The sequence below is a fragment of the Lonchura striata genome, chromosome Z (genome assembly GCF_050655825.1).
Source record: "Lonchura striata isolate lonStrDom1 chromosome Z, ASM5065582v1, whole genome shotgun sequence".
In the NCBI taxonomy this organism is placed as follows: domain Eukaryota; kingdom Metazoa; phylum Chordata; class Aves; order Passeriformes; family Estrildidae; genus Lonchura; species Lonchura striata.
This window is the reverse complement of record NC_140740.1, coordinates 5,391,105-5,410,001: the sequence shown is the minus strand read 5'-3', so window position 1 is coordinate 5,410,001 and position 18,897 is coordinate 5,391,105. Positions and strand designations below refer to the sequence as shown.

The window sequence follows — 18,897 nt, the reverse complement described above, 5'->3', positions numbered from 1 at the left end:
GGAATGGAAATGAGTGTTTACACGTCAAAACGACGACAGCCATCCTGACGTCAAGTGTACCTGGCCCCCGAGCCGGGGGGGTGATTCCCGGGGGGGCGCGGAGGCGAGCGGGATGGAGGCGGGGGCGAAGCCCGGGGGACGGGGACGGGGGATGGCGGGGGTGGCAGCGGCTCTGCGCGACGGGGGATGCGGGGTTTGGCCCCCGAGGGTCGAGTCGGGGCTGGTGCGCGATCTTTTCCATTATTGTAGGTGATCGGTGAGACTGAGCCCGAGCCGAGGTGAGGCAGGAGCGCGGACCCCGCCCGCCCCTCGCACCCATCCCGTCGCGGGTGGGTTTTCTGCCCCCAGCCCGCGTCAGCTCTTGCCTCGCTGCGAGGGCACAGCGAGGTGAATTTAGCATTTTTTGTTCAACTGGGCTTCTAACGCACCGGGCAGCACAGCACGATTACCGTGCATTGTCCCCCGACACCTCTGACACACCACAGACATGCGGCATGAATGGGCACCCTGCCCACCCTGGTGATGGTGGGCAAATATGCTTATCCTCAAATACAGCTATTAATTTTGTACAATTTCTCGTTTAAAAATAATTTCAATTTTTATTCTTTTAATCGCATCCAGTGGTGTGCACGTTGTGTTTTTTCAGCAACTACTTCAATTTGTTAAACATTTATTTATACATTTTTATTTTGCATCTGCATTTCCCCAGCTCCTTCAGTTTTATTTAATATTCCCTCTACCTTTTAATTGTCTTTTCACGTGTTAGAAAATGCTTCTAAAACTTTCCTGATGCTTTCTAAATACCCCTTGCCTTGGAAACGGAACCTTTTAGCATCTTCACTTTATGGTGCACTGTATTTAATTTCTTGAGTCTTCCAACTTTTTAACTGTAAATTTTAGCAAGCTGGTTTTATATCTGTGCTTCAATACCATGCTTCCTTCCATTTACTATGGAGTGACACGTATGCCTGCCTTGCTCTTCACTGGCTTCTACAATGGGAAAATAACCAAAACATAAATACAAAACAATCAGGAGAGGAAAATATTTTAAAAGATCAGTGTTTCAGTGTCTGACATCTCATTCTCAGACATCCCCGTGAGAGTGGATATGGTTCTGGGCATCTCCATGAGCCCACAGGGGTCAGGGGACTGTAATCACTGCCACTGCTCTGCGAGCCATAAGAGTAGGAGCCTCAAATAAAAGGAATATGAATGGATCCATTAGAGGGAGAAAGGGTGAGTGTGTAGTAAGTATACTAGAACTGCCAATATCAATAAATATTGATATAGAACACTGAAAAAATGGCACTGAAACACCATCCTGTGGTTCACCCATGTTTGCTTTCTGCAACATGGTGTAACAACAGGTCAAGGTTTACCAAAGCCAAGGCAGCAATGAGGGCATGTGGTCATTTTAATTTATTTTATTCTCTGCATGGTTTTCTCAGTGCTCACTGCCAAAAATGTCTTTTCTTCTCTTTCCTGGACAGATGCCTTAAAGTTCCCTCGGTTCCATTTTTAGAATTGTTTCTGAGGCTTTATTTAAATGTGGCCACCTCACCAAGCAATTTCTGATTCCATGTGGGTTTTTCCTGTATGAGTGTTACCAACAGTGTTCTACTCAAAACACAAAGTGCTTTTTTACCTCTCATTTCTCATCACTGAGACTGCAAGCTGGAATGCATTTTGTGTTAAGGAAATCTGCAGAAATATTGTTTCAATACAGAAATGGAATCAGAGTTGTATGTATGTATAATGACAATTTATATCCTCAAGTCTTTAAGTAGTGTCAGAACATCTACATCCACAGGAGGGTTTTGAAAGCCTAGGCACTCTTTAGTAAATGATAAATTCATTCACACGTGTTTGCTTTTAAAGAAATCCTTCAATGGATGGTGATGGGCTGAGTATAGAGTTCTGAATTGTGCTGGAGAGTGAGTCTGTGCTACATGGACTTGCTTATGTCATCCATTCAGGAAAGATGCTGTCCAATGTACTTCATTCCCATCTAATAATAGCACAACAAATAGGAACAGCTTGCTCAGCAGCATCAGGTGGAGTCAAAGATAATTGTTTTATGCTTCATAAACAATTTAGGCTTGTTGTTTATCAGTGAAATATTTATTTAATCCCTACTGCACCCAGTGGTACTCTACCCGAGTGTAAGATGAGAAAAAAGCCTGGTTATGAAAATATTATTTCTTCTTTATAACTTCAGTTTAACATGGAATTCAAGGTAGACCTGCTTCCAGGGGATCCACATCTCAATAAGGACCTTGTGAGGAGGTTTTTTCCAGTGGGAATTGTTATATTCCCCAGGCAGAAATATACCCTTGTAGATCTAGTGCAAAATATTCCTTTTCACATAGGTAAGCTATCTACCAATACAGTGTGTAAAACTGAGGATGAAATCCTAAATTACAAGGGCCAGGATTTTATCTTAGTGGGTTTTTCTCCCTTACTGTCAAAAGGCATGCAAATATTTGAGGTTGTAGCTGTGTTTTTGTGCCCACATTTCTGATCCTTCAAAGACTTGTCCATGAAAAAGAAAGGGAGACAGGCTGGTTTTGAAAAGCCAGGTACTTTCATCCAACACCCTATTTCCTCGCTTGTTAGTAGACATAACTTATTCAAACCTAGCAATCCTTATTCCAAGTTCAAGTCTATAATCTCGAGCCCAGCTCTGTGCTGGCTGCCATGGCATCTCTCCATCATCTGTTCCTGGTGTGGCCATCACTCTCTGCAGCTGGTACCCTGTGGCTTCACCACATCCCTTCAGTCAGAACCATGCAGTGGGGAAATCTGGAGGGGTTCAGGAGCTTCAGCACCTCTGAATAGTGGCCAGAGCTCTGTGGAATTTATCTGTTAGAGGGTGGGAAGCACAGGCATGAGACTCTGACAGCTGTGAATTGAGAAAGCTGCCGCAGAAATGAAAGCTCCCCAGGAAGGGATAAAGTGAGAGAAATGCATTTCTTCTTCTTTGTGCACCTAATAGAAGAGGAGCAACTGCCTTCTTGCTGAGGCAGTTAAGGAAAGACCAGAGATAAACAGGAGCAGGACATAAAGAAAACCAAAGGCAGGTAAACATACCATGTTTATCTGCAGAAAATTCAAAAGAGTTCAGGAGGATGCCACTGTTTTATCACCTTGTTTTGTTGCAAGTGTATTTTGAATGAGGAAAGGTATTATGTAATGACATTTTCTTTTATATCAGTGACAATGTAAAAGCCAGATAGAAGATTAATCTCTGATGTCATATCTTGATCAACCCATTTGATTTTTTTTTAAGATCAAGCCAAGCACATTTTGTCTACCCACAGAGCTTGCTTTCAATATGTGAGCTGAATTTAAGTTAAAATACTGGTAGTTCTTGATGGGTAAACAATAAACCTTCTCTGTGAGAAACCATAAGAGGTGTGTTTAGGGAGCAGGAGGAACAAATCCTGAACATGTCACTGAGTCCTTGCACACACTGCTGGGTAGACAAAGACCTGGTCTTGACTCTAGGAATCTTCCACCACCCCAGACAGCTGAAGCAAAGACTTATCCTGTCCACTGCAAGCCTTGCTGGACAGGAAGAGTGATGCAGAGACAGATTCATGTGCTGGGGGGAACAAATCACAGGGACCAGCACTCACCCCAGTCCGAGACTAAATATTTTGGCTTCTGGGTATCACCAGCCTTCACCTCTTAAGGGTGACCCTCCAGCTGTTCAGCCTCCTCTCTTTTGTTTCTCCAGCAAGTGCATTCACCCAGGAGAGCAAAATCTTGTAGAAAACCTGTTATATAAAGGGACCATTGACATTTCTGCCTGTGCTTCATTCCAAAATCTTCCTGGTTTTCACACTGCAAGGCCAGTGGGTCTTACACAGCTGCTGGGAGATAAATGAGCCTTTCAACACAAAACTTCAGGCTGTAAGGTGTAAAACCAACCAGGAGCTGATTTCTATTTGGAGGGTCCAATCTGAGGATGTTAACACCACTCAAATAGGAATTTGTGCTATATGTAGATTTTATTTGCAAAGTCAGAGCACCACGTTTTAAAACAAGAGTAGCTGAAAATGCAGTTTGGTGCCTGAAGTGCTTGTGGCGGCTGCTGCAGTTTAATTAGTTAAATACCAAAAAGGGCTGTGCTGCTTGTATTTAATTTGGCTGTGGACTGAAGAACACTCTCGAAACCCACTCTTTTACAGTAACACTATTTCTTTTTCTGCAGGAGCCAGCATTACAAAGCAGTTGGAGGACGGCATAAAAGAGGCCATATGTGCAGGCAATCACAGAGGATAAGGGGGAACACCTGTTTTTCCATCAATTACAGCCCGGGAGCTCGCGGGGCATATTTATTCTGGGGGCATTACATTTGCTTGGGTAATAGCGCATGACACATTTCCAGTTTTACAGCAGACAAGCCCTGAGAAGGAGCTAATCACGTCTGTACAAATGAAACACAAACATGCCCTCCCGGCCATACACAGAGTTAAACAGGGGCCCTAATGACACCAGGAGCCACCCGGGGCCAGCAAGAGCGGCTGGGGAACAACCACAGGTTTGTGGCCACCTGGATGGCTCTGTTTGCCCTCTGGCTGAAGCCAAGCCAAGCAAAAAACCCTGGGAAAACTCATAGGTGGGACTGTAGGGAAGGTGGATGCCCACAGGGAAATGGTAAAAATCTCTCTACTTGGTAAGGACAAAGTCCAACTCAAATATTTTACTGATGGTGATAGAAAGAAATATTATTGGTGTTTATATTTTGGGTTTATTTTTTTTGTAATCCTGATAGAAGAAGTGAACGAAGAAAGGAAATATTTTAAAGAAACATTTTATCACCTGTATCTGCAAATCTGACATTATAAATTTCTTCATACTTGTGTTACACTTTTAATAATATTTATTTTATGGTAATGATTTTATTGTCCTCACTTGCAAGCTCTTCAGTAAATCCTTATAGAAGGATGAATAAATTTATAAAGCTGTTGTTGATTTATTTTAATAACAGCATAATTAATATTTCGCCTTGTTGAAAACATTTCTGAGAATTCAAAATTACTGTTTTAGTTACATGTTTATTTTAAAGGGGTTGGTTTTGTATGAGTATTTTTAGAAGACTAAGTACATTGATTAATTATTTTAAATGGCTCTTATGCTGTGTTCTTCCTCCTCATGTTCCATTTCAAGTAGGATGAAACAGAAAAGACCGGAAAGAACAAAGAGCATGAATACATGAGAGAAGAGAAAAAACACATGGAAAAACAGATTAAACCCCATTCAGATCTGTATAAAAAAAGTATATTTAAAAATGTGTCATCCCTTTCTCTTTTTTTTTTTTTTTAAGCAATGAGGGGATAAAAAAATACAATAAATTATTATTTTAGGTTAAAATTTCAGGAAAGCTTTCTTCTTGAGGAAAGGGTAGTCTCACTGCAGAAAACTGGGAGAAACTAAATTGCCAGTGCTTATTACCAAAGCCAATACTGAATCTATAATGTACACAGATAAGAGAAAAGAATCACAGAACAGGATGACCAATGTTGAAAAGACCCTTAAGTCCAGCCCAGCGCTGCCAAGCCCACCACTCAGCTACGTCCCTAAACTTGCTTAAAATCAGTCTCATCTCTTCATAGAGCATAAAATTCCTCTCCCCATAATTTCACTGCTTAAAGGCTTGTATAATGCCAATGTGGAATGAGTCTAACCATCCTGATACTGAAAATAAAACATCCCCATGTTGGTTTGGCCAATACAGCATCAGGCTGAAGATAATCCTGGCCTGTGCCTGGGTATTGCTGCTCCCTGGGGCAGTATCTCAAATGTCTGTGCTACACAGCCTGCCCTGCTGGGTGACACTTGGCCACACATCATGCTTTTGGGTGCTTTTTTATACTTTTGGTGGTTTCCAAGTGCTGCCTGCTTACCTTTATCTAATAACTCAAGTGCTGTTGTAGTGCCAAACTACAACAGCACTTGAGTGTTATTTTATTCAAATTATTACAATTTAGCTTCAAAGGAGCAAGAGTTTGGGCTACTGAGTACCAGTGACAGTTGGAAAAGATCTTTTTAAATATCCTTTGAGTTCAGGTTCAGCTGTGACAAAGGAATGGTATTTCAAAGTAAATCACTCAGCCCTGTCCAAAGCTGATAAACACAAAAAAACAGCCCTTCTGTTTTTATGCCATGTCTGTGGTTGGAAGCATTTTTTACCAATGCTGTAGCAGCTAAAGCAAACACAATTTTTTAAGGGTAGGGTATGCATTTTAGAAAATGCTTCAAGGATGCAGCAGCAGAGGTTTTCCACAGCGCATGGTCTTGCACTCCTCCATCTAGCTCTGTCCCATAGAAGCTCCATCCAGGACCTCCAGGTTCCCTGGGTCTCCACTGTCTCCTCATCAGAGAATTTTCCTGAACCCAGAAAGGAATGCCAAGTATTTTCCTCTTATATCATGTACACACTCATCCCGTTAAAGATGCCTGGATCTTGCTGTTCTGAGCCCTGCATCTGTTATACTGCTGAATTATTTCCCATGGGGATTTCCTGGAGGAGTTTTCAAAAATCCTCTGCACCACAGGAAATATAAGCCCAAAATCACAAAAAATCCCGTGGTGTCACCCTAAATAAAAAGTGTATTAAGTGCTAATGGTACAAAGTTATTAAATGCCTTCATATTTGTGGTGGGATGACCAGGTCTGCCTGCCAGGCCTCCACCCTGCTGCTCTCTCCCTAATCCCAAAGGGTGGTGGGAAAGAAAAAAGCAACAGCAGCAGCTCATGGGTTGAGATGAGGACAGGGAGATCACTATTTGCTAATTACTGTCGCAGGCTAAACAGATACGACTTGGGAGAAATTAATTTCATTTAACTAATTCAATTTAATTGACAATAATTTATTACTGCTTGAAAATAAGGGTAGAATGGTGAGAAGCAAAGATAAGAAGGCAAACCTCTTCTTCCCACTTCATGGGCTGAAATACATGATACTGTGATTAAGTGTCCTGTGTCACAGCAAATGGAGCTGCCCTGGCCCTGCTGATCTCAGGGAGATTTCTAAAATTAAGAGGTCTTCTGAGAAGCCTCCTCACCACTCTGTTGGGACTTGGCTGTGTCTTTCCCAGCACCCAGTGCCATTAGATGGGCATGGTTGAGGCAGAGACCCACACCATCAACAAGTACAAAAGAAAGGACCCCTTCTGAGCAGTTGTCTTTCCCTGTAATTTTTGCTTGTGGCCTTTCAGTGTAGAGGTGGCTTCACCATCTCACTTTTTTGTGTTCTCCTGGGCAGTAGGAAGAACAGGAGGATGGCATCTGGATCTGCTTTTTCCCTCCAGTTAGAAATAGGAAGGACGTGGTCAGAGTTTTAAGATAAAGACAAGCAATTGGGAGGGTTAGTGAACCAAACTTGGACTGGAAACACCCAGAAGAGTGGAATAATTGTGGGGAATAGTTTACTGTTGTAATGTTGTGAGGGTCCAATCACTGGAGCTTTATTGTGTTTGTAAATTGGCCACTTTTGTTGGTGTTGTGACGGCATAAGTTTGGTTTTGGTGTAAGGAATATTTTGGTGTGGGCAGAGGTGCCTGTGCAGGGGTTCATTCTCAGCCAGGAGCTGTGGCTCATGGAGAGGACCCACACTGGCATGGGCTTGTCTGAGGGCCTGCAGCCCAGGGAAAGGGCTGTGCTGGGGCGGGAAGGAAGCGTGAGGAGAAAAGAGTGTCAGAGGGAATGCTTTGAGCTGATGACAGTCCCCTTTCCTCACTGCCTCCCATTGCTTGAGTGGGAGGAGTTAGAGTCAGAAATTGAGAGCTGAAGGGCTGAAGGGGAAGGCTTTTTTAGGTTGCATCTGGCTGGGATGGAGGTCACTTTCCTCACAGCAGCCTCTGTGATGCATTGCTGTGAGCGGTGGTGCTCACCCCACGCTGAGGTTTCCTCTCTCTTTCCTCCACCCTGTCCCAAAGCAAGCAGTCTGGGAGTGGGATGGAAGTTAGGGGGGGACATGGAGATATTCAAGCCAACCTTGGAGCTGTCCCATGCCATATGATGTCAGGCTCAGCAAAAAACTCAAGGGAAGGGAGGAGGAAGATGGGATGTTAGTGATTATGGCATTTGTCTTTGCAAGGCTCTGCTTCTCAGGAAGCAGCTGGACGTCTGCCTGACAGTGGGATGTACTGAATGAATCCTTTATTTTGCTTTGCTTACATGGGCAGCTTTTGTGCTGCTTAATAAACTCCATTATCTCAACCCATGACTCTCTTTGCCTCCCTTTGAATTTTTTCCTCCCCATCCCCTGGCACAAGGTAATGAGTGAAAGGCTGGGTGGGGTCAGCCCACTACAGTGTGTCATCAACATCTATAAATTATCACAAAGGTAAAGTGCCTGTTGAGAGATAGGATTTATAACATTTGCAATGAAAGGCAGGGGAGCCAAGAAGAGACACAAGTCTCTTTCTCTACCTGTACTGTCTCAGCACCCTGTGCTGCCACATGAAAGGGCTGAAATCCCCCACAAGCAAAGCAGAGCCAGGAGATCAAGAAGCAGTGAAGAGTGCTGGTGGGGTACAAAAGGAGGTGCTGCATGCATAAAAAGGCAAGAAAACTACCCCTAGACACACGTATTGGCATTTCTGAGTTTACTGTGTAACCTGAACCCATCTCTTTGGGTTTGGCTTTTTTTTTAATATTACATTCCACACAATGTCTGCCAGTTATCTGAAGAAATATTTCCTTTGTCATCTACAGAAATAGCAGCTTCACGTGACAATGGATGTTTTAATCTCATCCTGTATTTAAGGAAAGCTGCAAAAGAAGAAGAAGAGTGTATGTCAAAGACAAATCACCTTTCTTATGCCAAACAATCACAGAAATTTATTCCTCCTGCATAGAAAAGACATGTTGGGATTTCCCTGCAGCCACTGTTAACTCCAGGGAAGAGCAGTCTGCCATCTTTTCCTCTAGGAAAAGACAATTCAGGCACAGCACAGAGCCACAGGACTGGGGAGGACCTTGCAGGACAAACAAAGCCGACCATGTAAGCAAAGAAAATTTGGCTCCCAACAAGCTAAAATTAATTCCAGTGACAGCTGAAAACATTAAGCATCTTCCAAGACGATGGTGTCTCGCCACAGGCAAAAATGTCCTTTCTGGGGAATACAGTCACTCGAGTATCATCAGAAAAAAGATGTAAAAGGTTAGTGAAATCAAATCACATGCATTTAAACTTCACAAAAATGTTTCAGTAGTCCTGCAAAAGCTACCAGATTGGGTGCAGAACAAAAGGTATCCTACTGTAATATTGCTGGAGACCTGAATGGAAGGACATAAATAGAAATACTTGGGGTTTCTTGGAATTTTACAGAACGTTTAACAAATCCTTTTCTCTCTGAAATGAGGTATTATGGACAGCCTGTTTTATCTAAGCTACTTTCCATCAACCATTTTCTTTGTCTTCAGTTGCCCCTGATACATTTGAACAGATATCACATAAAGATGTATTTAAGCACATTAAAATCAAAGCCTTTGTTTAGGTGCAAGAAAGCACTCCAGTTAGTTCCCCACAGATCAGCTACTTCAGGTTTGTGTTTTATTGCTCAAATCTACCAAGGTGAAACAGTTCCATCTAAGATTAATACCAGCAATATTTCCAGAAAAGGTTATCCTGAATCATATTGTTGGATGTTTTTGTGTTTTATATAACCCACATGAGATCCTGTTGCTAAGCAGAAAGCAAAATCAATATAGAAGGCAAGCCATACCAGCTCCTCTTCGAATTGCTGTAGACATTTCACATTCTTGCAATTGCTTCTCTTTTAATGGTTTTTTCCCATAAAAATCTGGATTGACTTTGTGACTAGTATTTTATAGTTCACCATATCCTAGAATATATCACATAAAACATTGTGCTATTTGGCTTAAATGTACCACTTTGATGAAGCTGCTAAGACAGCCATCATTATTAAATGACCTTCTCTAACTAAGGAGTGAAATGGGATAAATTTTAATTAGAGACTACTTCAGCTACTCTTCCAATATCTGTATGTGCCTTTCTCCTCCAGCGAAATCATAGCAACTTTTGCTGAAAATATATATTGCAAAAAAATTCCTTATTTTCAATCACAAGAACCACTTAAAAGTTTCTTCTCCACATCAAGTAAATAAAAAGTTTATTTTTCTAACAGGATACAATCACTGAACAATCAGCCTCCTGTGTCATAACTGCCAGAAAAGGTCATGCAGGTGAGTGGAACTCTTCCTTTTAACTCACCCTTTCTCCTTCTCATGAGTCTGGCAGAAGTGTCCTGTTCAGGCCAGCACATCTGATGTATGTTATAGTCCCAGTAATTTTCCCATGTTTCCTTTACAGTCATAGAATCATTTGGATTGGAAAACCCTCTAAGATCATCAGGTTCAACCTCAACCCAGCACTGCAAAACCCACCACAGAACCATTTCCCTTAGCTCCACATCTACATGTCTTTTAAATCCTCCCAGGAATGGTGACCCCATCACTGCCCTGGGAAGCCTGTTCCAACACTTGACAACCCCTTTTGTGCCAAAGAAATTTCTCCCAGTTCCAAATTAAACCCTCTCTAGCACAATCTGAGGCCACTTCCTTTTTTCCTATTGCTTCCTAATATTTATTCTCCATGGTGTCTGGACTAAGATTAATGTCCACTCTATAGGATTGGCTTTTGATATGACAGTATTGCTGGTTGTGAAACTCACCTTGTCTATGTGTTCAGTACTTCAATCACCTTCATACTTCAGCACAGCCCACTCCAGGGTCCAGCATGGGCAACAGCATGACCAGAATGGTCAGTGACACCCCAACACCTGGACTGGTGCCTGAGTGGCCACAGCTCCCATCCACAACATGGAGGAGACTGGACAGAGAAATGTTGCTGACTGCCTGGAGCATGTGTCCAGACTCTGAGCTACAAGAACACTCATGCTATCACACTGCACATGCACTTCAATGTGGTGTGAAGCTCTGGACAAACCCAATCAAACAGCCTCAGTTCACCCTCTCCCTTCAGACAGTAGGATTGACAACCATGCTGCTAAATCTCTTTTCTGTTGCAAAAACCAGCTGGTTTGTTTCTTTAAGCTGGAAATTCCTCTCAGCACTTCTGGAAAAAAAAGAATCCAAACCCAACAACCAAACCAAAAATATTCCATCCTGAATACCCAGAACAGAAATAAATGTCTCGTGACTGAGCAGATATAGCACAGCTTTTGCTAGATTAAAAGGATGATTAATTCATACACTTTATACTTATAAGTTATTTTGAAAAGAGTGTGAGCAATATATGCCTGGAAATTCCCAATTAGATTCAAGAGCATGTTGGAGTGAGCAAGCCCACGCCCACAGGAGCAGATGTTTGTTTGCACTGTCAGAGTGTCATGCACCTACACAACTGATTTCAGAGATGAGAGGGGTGGTTAAATGGCTCTGCAGTATTCAAAGTGACCGTGGCATTCATTTGAACATTGCACTTCTCAGAATAAACAGTTCTTGAAGAAAATTTCAGAACAAAATGCCAATGAGAGAGAGAGAGAGAGAGAGAGAGAGAGAGAGAGAGAGAGAAAGAGAGAGAGAGAAGAAAATTCTAACCCTGTTTCCCGAGTGGAAGCTTGTGTGCCAATATTTTTCTCGGAGCTAAAAAAAAATAAGGTAATGAGGGAGTGTAGGGGAAAATGGAGGAAAAAAATGTGTTGAATGTAGTGTCAGCCACTTGATAGTTTTCTAGTTTTCTAATGACTTCTGTGGGCTTTAGTAGATTGGACATAGTCTCTAATGCAATTCCCTGGCCTTACTGGCATCTTGGCATCCAGCTCTTCTGGATTTTGGGGCGCTTATGTGTCTGCTTCTCTGTCCATGTGCTACTTGTTTTCCTGCCTTGCCTTGCCTTGCCTTCCCTCCTTCAACTGATGAAATTTAAGAGGTGTTGTGTTATCTTGGTGTTTTTTCAGGTTGCTTCCTTAGGCAAAAAGCCATCCTTAGTTGCCAGAGCAATGGATGTTTGCAGCAGGCAGCCTGGTATCTCATTTATCTGTCCCGTGCCCATCAGGTGCTCGTGTGCCACACCATGGTGTCCATCTCTCTGGGTGCCTCTCTGGCTGCAGATCCAGGACAGTGATGGTCCATGGAAAGGTGGGAGAGGCTGTCAGTCCTCCTTTCTACCTCTTCTTTTGGCTTCTGCAAACAATGGAAGAGGACTAAGCACAAAACACAGAGCTGCAACGCAGAATTTTCTCACTGGTGCAAGGTAACAAAACTCCTAAATCTATTCATGCATGAGGTTTCACCAGCATTTCTGCTTTTGGTTTGGAGAGAAAGCCAGAAATCATACATCTGTTTCAACTGAATAAACAATGGTATATGTTCTAGTTTTACAAATGCTAAGAATATCTTAAGGAGAAATCCTGATGTTTTTTGATTCCTACTCTGACAGCATCCCATAATTCCTTTCGGGAGAATGGCAAGTTAAGAGATAAAACACTAAGACAGCACGATCAGCTTAACTCTTTACAAGGAACAGAATTGTTATTTCTCTTTTATTCAGAGAGAAACTGGAGGAACAGATGCCATGACTTTTCAGGGACCATGCAGCCAGACAAATAAAACCTCAGCACTCAGGGGACAAGCCAGTGCTTTATCCAGAAACTGAGTTAACTTAAAAAATCCATTTCATTCTTCATATCCATTGGAAGCCAATTTTGAAGCACTGAAAGGGCTTAGCTCCTAATTTTTCCACTGGAGCAAGCTGGTTTTGCCCCCCTGAGGGGAGAAGAAGGTGGATGTTTACTGACAAGCAACAATCACCACTGTGCTTAGCTTTGAAATCCAAGGCTCTACTCAGCACTTTGGTGATACCATCAAGAGTTAACAGACATCCACCAAACAGCAGCAATATATTCAATTTTGGAAAAAAAAAAAAAAAAAAAAAACCAAAAAAAACCAACAAAAAACCAACCAAACAAAAAAACCCCCAAACATTTATATCTACTGAAACCTAATTTCTAGGGTTTCCTTCAAAATCCTCTTCAAACTATACTGAGGGCAGAGATAAAATAATGTAGATATGTCAAGACTCAGATCAATATCTGATTGTGTTGGTATAATTTAGGTTAAAATGTGACCTTAGATTTGAACTCCTCCTCCAAAATCATAAAACCATTTAAAGAGCATCCAGCTGCACTCTGCCTGCCACTGGCAGGGACATCTTCCCCTGGACCAGGTTGGTCAAAGCCCTGTCCAACCTGGCCTGCAGCATTTCCAGAGATGGTTATTCACAGCTTCTCTGGAAACCTGTGGCAATGCCTCACCACCATCACAGTGAAGAATTTCTTCAAATGTGTATTTCTCTTAAACCAAGTTTTTTATCTAAAACCAAGAAAATCAATTGCTGTGTTGCTTTGACAGCAACCTTGCCTGGTTTTTCCTTGGGTGGCTCCAGGGGCTGCCCACGTGTGTGGTTTCATGCCCTGAGAAGAGCACAGAGACCCTTGGAATGCAGCAGCAAGGGAGCCAGCAGGTTTTTGGGAATGTGTGGCTCCTCACCTGCCACTGGTAACCCCAGGTAGCCACCCTGGATGCAGCAAAGGGCCAGGGCAGCACTGGGACAGACATCTCTGCTCAAGGCATTTGGGTCATTGTGAACCTAATTTTATCTGCCACACTCCTGTGACATAAAAGAAGTGCTTGATCCTGGCCTTTGCTTTTTTATTTTTAAGGATTCCTCGTGCTCTGCCTGGGAAATGCTGGTTCTGCCCTGTTTTTCTCTTTCCTTTGATCTGAAATAGATGAGAATCAGGACTATCTCTGGCTCCTTTTCTTCTGTGCTAATGAGGCAGCTGGAGCACAAGGCACAAGCAGGAAGGATTTAAAAAAAAAAAAAAAAAAGAAAAAAATTGCATGAGAAAAAGCAAAAGCCCTAAAGGCAAGTTTGTAATGTCAAAACACTTGTTGGCTGTTTGTTTGGAGTGCTTCAATTTAAACAATGTAGGAAAGGCAGTGGCCCAAATCCTCCCAGCTGAAGCATTGGGGAGACCAAGGGAAGTGCTGCAGCTGCTGCTGCTGCTCTATGCCACTGAGCAGGCCACAAGATGCTCTTGTTTCAATTTATTTTTAGATATGGAAACCTCTGCTTCTCTCTGATACTCAACATTGCTGCACCGGGAAGGCTGTCAGAAGAAATTCAGTTTCTGTGCTCCCTTTTGCTTATCATCTACAGCTCTGAGCCCTGCTCAACATTTCCAGAAAAACCTTATTCTCCAGACTGTCTTGATGGTTTTTTTAAGCACTGACGCCACTGGTAAAATTTCAGAAAAATAAGATAATTAGTGCTGCTTGTAAGTAACTTTTAGGGAAAAGTCAGCTGCTCTGCATTCAGCATAAGCTCAAAAAGTGTTCTTCAAATGCTTGAAATTTTATCTCCAGCTTCCTGTGGATGACCAGGTCACATCTAAACTGTGTCATAACTGAAGTGGCACCAGAAAATTATAGATATCAGAAACCTGAAGACTGTGTTAAATATGGAAGACTAAAATGAGCACTGAAGAAAATAGAGAAGGTGAAGTGAGATTTGTGGTAAGAGCATCGTGGTAGTAGAGGATACTTTCTGTCACTACTTTTGGGAGATGTGTTTACCAGGAATTTTGGTGTTAGCTCTGATCTCAGTTGCCATCTGCCACTGCTAGACAGTTTGCAGTTGTCTTCCTAGCCCTGTTTCTAGGGATAAACAGCACTTCTAGGCCCTTCTGGTTCCAGAGCTGATTGAGGGCTTTTTGAAAGGAAAGGTGTGGATGAAGGAATAGGCAGTGCTGGTCACTATCCATAGTAAATGGAGTCACTGCCAACACCTCCACTGCCCCATGAGCATCACTGGCCTGGCAGACCATTAGCTTTCCCTGCTGGATTTATCAATATTATCTCATTCTTCCCAAACATTGCAGTAGCCCCATGCTCCTCCTTGCATGCTTGAAAATTATAGAAATAATTAAAAATAATGTTCCCAACATGAAGGTAAGAGCAAAATAACCAAGCTAAGGAAGCTGTCAGATTAATAGCATTCATTTATTTTAAAATGAGCCCTGATTCCTTTGAAATCAGTCACAAGCTTGAAGGAAGAGATTTCTTTCTGTCTATGAGTGTCCTCCGTAATTGCTGCAGCTAACTCATTTCAGGCAGGCTACCTTTCCCCTGCTTGCTCCCCTTGAGAGAAGCAACAGCTTGTTCTTATGAAGAAGCATTTCTCTTGATCTCTGTAGTGCCTCTCATCCTAATTGCAGCTATCTCGTTTAAAACGTCTCCTTATTTTACCAATTAGAAATCAGCCCCAGGGTTTGATTCCTGTCCTCTCAGCTCCCCAGCAGGGAGCTGGAGGCTTGCAATCAAGCCTGAGCCTTGTTCCCCATCTCCTGAGCTGACAGGCTGCTTCAGAGGGACTGATGAAGGCAGGAGATATTATTTGTGTAAGGTCCCTGTCAGCAAGCCCAAGACACAACCTGCAGATACCCACCTGCCAGCACTGCAGCTGACAGGCTGTGCCACAATAGCTGCTCACTGTTCTAGCGCTCTCTAATTAAAAAACAAAACAACCAGAAAAGGCAAGAATAAAAAAACGTAAAAAGAAAAGAGAAGGGAAGCTTTCTGCATACTAAACACCCTCCACTTGTCAGCACGGATGCACAGATGTGTTTCCAGTCGTTCCCCAGGGACAGGGAACAGAAGTGTTGCCAGATGTGGCCATGGGAACAGAACCTTTTTGAAGTCACTGATGATGGCTAACAGCACTGGGCATGGGTGATAGAGATAGGACACTGCCTTCTGGGGACTGGAAAAAGCTTGGATGCCCTGCCACTGAGGGCTGGGAGGACAGGGCATGCTTCCTCCAGCCTTCTTCAAGAGACTACCCTTCCATTTCAGTCCAGTCCTACCTTTTTCCTTCCTCCCATATTTCCCCTTGGAGTCTGACTCAACAGGACAGTTGTACAAGCCTGGATATTTTTTTTAAAATTAAAAAATAAAAAAAAAACCCAGATCTATTTATTTGAAACATACCTGCAAGTGCAGGATTTATATATAACCCCCTCTGACTGCCAAGAAAGAGAAAAAAAGCCCCCAACATTTAAAATCAGTCTTTTTCACTGATGGGAGAGAGTGCTTAGTATTCAGGGCACCGCATCTGAATACATTGAGTAAATTATATGTGCCAAACTATTCATGCTTCGCCTGACTACAAGATTTACTCACACAACCAGCCACAGAAACGACATAATAAGAAACCTTCAGTGTATTTCCAGAATACAGATATCCTGACTGGGGAGCCAGCCTGACAGGGTGGTTTGTGCTCCAGGAGAGGAGGGATCCACGTCTGCTGTAGGTATTAATTTAGAGAATCCAAACTCTGGCATCCCAGGCACAGCTGGTGTCTCACGCCAGTATGACCCAGGCAACCCCTCTTTCTCTGCATGCAGAAATGTCACGTTTTCTTTTATCCTACCTGGGGTTCTTTCCTGTTCAAACAGGGTTAAGATGATTAAGCTGGATGTGTCAGTATGTCTGAGAGCTCGTGCCATTTCCCACATAGCTGGTGGAGGGTGTGGAAACTCAAAATGTCTCTCAGACATTTTTAGAGGTTCCAGGTCTTGGTCAGAAGCATTCTAGACCCGGGCAGACAGCTGAAAAACAGCTGTGATTTTGAGTTTGAGCCATGGAATGAGTTACCAACTTTTGAGGTGGAACAAGCAGTCACAAAAGGTTAGATAGTATAGTAAAAGTAATTACAAAATAGAGGGGAAATTTTTTTAGTATTGTACAGGGGGGTTTTAGCACCTGTACAGGGGGGTTTTCACTTTGTACATGGGGGTCAGAAGTTCTAAGACGGAGGAAAGTGGGCTGATCCTGTCCTTCCTCTTTCTTCTTCCTTACCTCCATGTTCTTGGTGATGTTGGTACTCACAGATTGGTTTAGAGTAGAAAAGCACTTTGTAATATAGGTAATAGGTATTGGGGGAAAACTATAAACATGTAATACGTAATATATCATATAAAATATAGCAGCAGCCCTGGGCGGGGAGAGAGAAGAAGACACCAGTCAGAGAGGATGTCAGGGTGTGTGTGCCTCTGCCTGGGCCACTGACCAAACAGCCACAGCCTGAGAAGACAATCTGTTAGATAACTAACAATAAACTGCCTTGAGACCTAACAGCTAAAGCCTGCACAGTTTTTCTTTGGAAGCACGGGTTGGAGGAGAAATTTCACCACCTTATGAGACCCCAGAGCAAGGCCAGGGTTCTCACAGGAAGGAAGCTCTGTCAGTTGGATGCATGTACAACCTGCCGCAGGGGCACTTCAGGGCCACACTCAGGGAAATTAAATACACTATGCAGTAGCTACTAAAGGCAGGTAAGAAAGAACAGTGATTTTAAGTAGCTTCTACAAAAACCAGATGGAAAAACCATACCTGAAGGGCTTGGTTGCATTTCTGGTTCTAGCTCACAGTCTGAAGGGTTTTTTCCAGCTCACAGCCATGTGGGAAGACTGATGGATGTGCTGTCTCTGGTAAGTGTCTGACATAAGCCACCCCAAAAGGAGACTGAGGCTCTCTTTGAAATGTCAAATCTCTTTAAACTGAAATCAAACTGAGTGATGGACAGGATCTCTGTCCTCTGGTTGTGGGAGATGATAACCTGAAGCAGCCTTTACACACACATGGCCTGCCAGAGGCTATGCGGGAGAGGTGGATACACCAGAAACTCCATGGGGATGGCAGATGTTTTCATAACCCGTGTTGCACACGCTCTATTAAACCACATTTTCCCTTCCTTAACATTACCCCTGTAGTGCAGCTTTGGAGCTTTGAAAACCTGGATATGAAGAAAAACTGAGCTAGACTGAAGCAGGCTGGCAGCCTCTGTCTGCCATTCCAACTTGTTGCCTCCTGCCACCTATCCAGCATGTTCCAAGGTGCTCCAGAGGAGCCTAGCATCATCAGGTGGCTCAGAAATAGATGCCAATGAGACCAAAAGAGCAAGAAGACAGGATATTCAGTATTTTTTGGTTCAGAGGGAAGGTCCAGAGACAGCAGGCCACAGCCAAGGGTGGGTGAAACCTCATGTCTTGGCTGGAAAATGTGGGGAGGACTTAAGAAGAAAGCACTGGGTGTGTGGTGTGCCCCACAGTGCCCATCATCTCACCATATGAAATATGCACAAAGAGCAGTGAGAAAGGGCTGGTGAACTGAGCTTGGAAATGAGGATAAATAATCCTGGAGAGTGGAGAGCAGAGCAGGGTTTGTGTCACAGTGGATGGCAAGTCTGGTGATGGCTTGGAGAGCTGGGGTTGTTCAGCTGGGGCTGTTCAGAAAAGCCTCTGAGGAGATCTTTGAATTCCTTCCAGTGCCTAAAGGAGCTCCAAGAGAGCTGGAGATGGATTTTGAACAAGGTCCTGGAGTGAAAGGACGAGGAAGAATGGCTTTGAGCGGACAGAAGACAGGGTTAGGTTAGATACTGGGAAGAACATCTTGACTGTGGGAGTGATGAAACACACAAACAGGTTTCCCAGAGAAGCTGAGGCTGCCCTATCCATGGAAGAGTTCAAAGCCGGACTGGATGAGTCTTGGAGCAGCCTGGTCTAGTGAAAGGGGTGGGGCAGGGGTGGGGCTGGATGGTCTTTGTTGTCCTTTACAACCCAAACCATGCTGTGATGACATGATTCTTTAACCCGCATCTTTGTTTTGCCTCAGGCAAGTGAAGCCACAGAATATTAGGTCCAGCTTCTGACAATGGGTGAGAAAAGTAAGAATCTTATTTCTATACATGCACTCTGCATAGGCTGCACACCACAATTTTTGTATTTATTGAAGCATGATTTTTATGAGATGTGCCACCCTGCAGGAGAGCAAAGA

At 43.2% G+C, this 18,897-nt stretch overlaps 1 long non-coding RNA gene across 1 annotated transcript; it reads left to right on the top strand.

The window, feature by feature from the left end:
* The first annotated feature begins 2 nt into the window (after positions 1–2).
* Positions 3–16,609, top strand: LOC146763597 (uncharacterized). The gene is made up of 3 exons (XR_014951466.1): positions 3–9,175; positions 10,164–10,221; positions 10,349–16,609. It is a non-coding gene; the product is annotated as an uncharacterized LOC146763597 (long non-coding RNA).
* Positions 16,610–18,897: the final 2,288 nt, after the last annotated feature.